Genomic DNA, 3,312 nt, shown 5'->3' with positions numbered 1-3,312 from the left:
GATATGTTTGGAAACTTTTCATCAGTTTGAAACATTTTATTGGCAATGGTCAAAAGGAATGTCTTAAGAACCTCGATAGCTCAAAGATGGTGGAAGTACAACATGTTGTATAAATCTCATGGCTCTGGCCTGACTGAAGAGTGGGTATGAGTTATATCCCATCAACACGACTATCTCCCTTTTATTAACTCTCAAATCCACTTGATAGTGAACAATTAATCCCCTACCGACGTCTCTCCAGAGCTCCTGAGAGATCTGCCTTGGGCCTGCCGCTCTGTTCTATCCAGTAGGCACTGCTGTTGTCCTGTTGCTGCTTGGCAGTCAGGATTTCATCTTACTGCTCTATTTGGTCGTGACACGAAAAGGCTCTGTGTGCTGTCTACCTGCTCAACACCCATCCCATCCTGAACTCATGCTTTACTTGCTCCTTGGGTTCCAAAGCTATGCTGATTGTCATCTGAGTCAGCCTCTTCGTTTTTGGATTCTTCCTTCTGTTTGAAGCTTAATGTTAGTCCACGAGGCTAAACTGAGGATGGACATATGGATGGACAGAGGCTGTGCCACGAATGGTGTTATTCCCATCCATGAGTCTGTCACTTAACTCCTTCATTCTTTATATATAAATATATGTGATTTTGAATGTCACATTCATAGATTGATATGCTGTGGTATCTTAATGACTTCAAATTCAAATGACTTCAAATTCAAATTCAAATATTCAAATGACTTCAACAGATTATCTCAATTTCAGGATCACAAATTCTGCCTTGTTGTTTAGGAAATTTCTAAACTAATATCTCCGGTCAGTCTACAGTGCTTAATTTCAATAATAGAGTATCTTTGTGGAAGGGCTTTTGTGTGTTTTCAGAGAAGTTCTTATGGGCTCTTTGATTTCAGTTACACAATTTGTTGATTTTTCTCTCTCTCTGATTTGTAGAACTCAGCATTCTATATTCTGAGGCACAACCAATTTCAAACCTGGACTGATTAGGATACTATGCTACTACATCTCTCAGAGAGCACTAACTCAGAGGATATTGTTTCAGTAACTCAACTTTTTTTGTTTTCGATTATGACTGGATCGAAATTCTGTACTTCATTCAAAAAGGACTATTTTAACAATTAAACATAATCCTTTAAAGAGTAAAATAAGTATGGATAGCACATTTCTCCATCTTTTGCAGAGACTTATGTTAATGATAAACTCATAATCTTCAGGTACTGAGAATCTCACATTAGCAAAGGAAGTGGTATTCTTCAAAGTAAAGGAATTATAGTTGCTGTGACTACCTTGTGTCCAATATAATGTATGTAATTTGATAATGAGACAGGTTCTTAAAATTAATCAATTTTTTTTTCCTGATCTATTGAGATGAATTATTCATTATAAACTGTAGTATTTTACTTTTTTCCATTTATTAATTTAAGGCAAACATCTGATTGTCATTGCTAAACTTAAGGGAACAAATTGAATTTATGTAGGTGCAATTTTTGGGTGATCTATGAAATTATTGTCATTTCATTAAAATTTTTCCAGGGAGAATACCATCTAGACTGGTACGATTTTTCGTTTTTGTTTTTGAGAGTTAGTTTTGGCAAATAAAGCTGATCATTTTGCATTTCAGTATGACGGTCTTGTTTTCTTTCTCTATTTGTTGAGTCTAGATTCTGAAATTTTCTATGAATTTTTTTTAAATCTGCCATCTGCTTGTTCAGTTACAAGTTCTTGCATTTCCTAGTTCTTGCATGCCCTCCTTTTCTTCGAGTAGTTATGAAATCACAATTAATTTGATGCACAGATACTTTTCAAAGCAAGGAACAGAAAATAGCTTCTGGGTTCTGCATCCTACTATAATGAAGAGAACAGGGATTTTGAAATCCCACAGTGATGAGTGAAAATTCTGGATCTGCCACGTGCTTGCTGTACAATTTCCTAGCACCTCATTTCCTTTACACATAGGCACAATGTCAGTCTAGTTGGAAAGGCAAACTTTTGATTTTGGAAAAATTAAAAAGAAGTCTTGCTCCATCATCCCCTCTAACAGAGGAAAATAAAATATTTTACTCTGTTTTCATCTTGGAGGCACACTCACTTTTCCAAGCCACCACCCAGCTGCTATATGAAAAATGATTTCTTCTCATCATCCTTTTATAGAAGGAACAGCTCTAATCGTCAGGAGATAAGGGATTAATGCTCCAAATTTCTGTGAACTGAACAGTTGGCCAGTTTATGGATGTTCTTAAGGAGCTGAGTTCTGAACTCAGGATTTAATAGAACTGAACATTATTTTTTCCAGGTATTTGGTCTCCTGTTGAATGCATGCTGCTGGTCACTAGGTATATTTGCTATGTGCATTTGAAGTTGTGAGAAGTGGACTGAGTAGGTTTGTGTGTCCAATGCGTGCATGTATATGTTTTTGAAGGCAGTATTTAATATTTTTTTCTCTTTAACTTACAGAGAACACTGTCATTATTTATGTGGTTAAAAATAAAAGTGCTTAAAAACTCCATTGATAAGAATGTGCATTGCAAAATTGTTTAAAGTAGGAATGATTTTTAAAAATTAATGTCCAATGGTGGAGGATAGTTAGGCAAATTACTCTCTATTTTTATGACAAGATGTTATAAGGCTTTTTAAGTTATGCATACGTTGTAAGAACACATACAAATTAAAAATAAGAGGTTTAATTATCCCTTTTGTAAATGAGTGATTTCCCTCCCCTTCTGTTTTTAGAGCATTTACTTTAGAAAACTAATAATTGCTAGTACTTACCTTTTTCTTTGAAATATATTTAAATCCTTTTGAAAACTAGTAGAACTTTTGTCAGCTTTATGACCTAGAAATGTCTTTCGCAAGGACCTGAGAGCCATCTCTTTGAGATGTAAACATTAAGGGAAAGAGCATTCTATCTCCCTGTTTCTGTGGGAGGGTGGGAGTCTGACAGTGGTAGGCACCTTGCTCCAAGTTGCGAAAGTACCTCCTGTTGTCAAGATATAAAGAGTCAGTTTTTCCTTTGGGTAAAGCCTATCAGTGAGCACAGATCGCCACCTCAACTACTAGGTAAAGTTAGGATGAACTGTGTGGGACAAATGGTGCTGTTAAATCCTCTTTCTTGAGGACGAGTGGTTATTTATCTTGAATACATGTATGTAATGGGTTGTATCTGCTTGGCTGTGTAAAAGGGTGAGGTTTCTTTCTGTCTTTGCAATCTCTTAGCAGATTGCTTGTGATGTGTATCACATTTAGGTAATGTTTAGTTTAATGTTTATTCAATAATAAAAGTGTCTTCCTTTTCCATTTTTGTGGAGAGG

This window comes from Canis lupus, chromosome 10 (genome assembly GCF_048164855.1).
Source record: "Canis lupus baileyi chromosome 10, mCanLup2.hap1, whole genome shotgun sequence".
Classification (NCBI taxonomy): domain Eukaryota; kingdom Metazoa; phylum Chordata; class Mammalia; order Carnivora; family Canidae; genus Canis; species Canis lupus.
Note: the sequence above shows the minus strand (reverse complement) of the source record.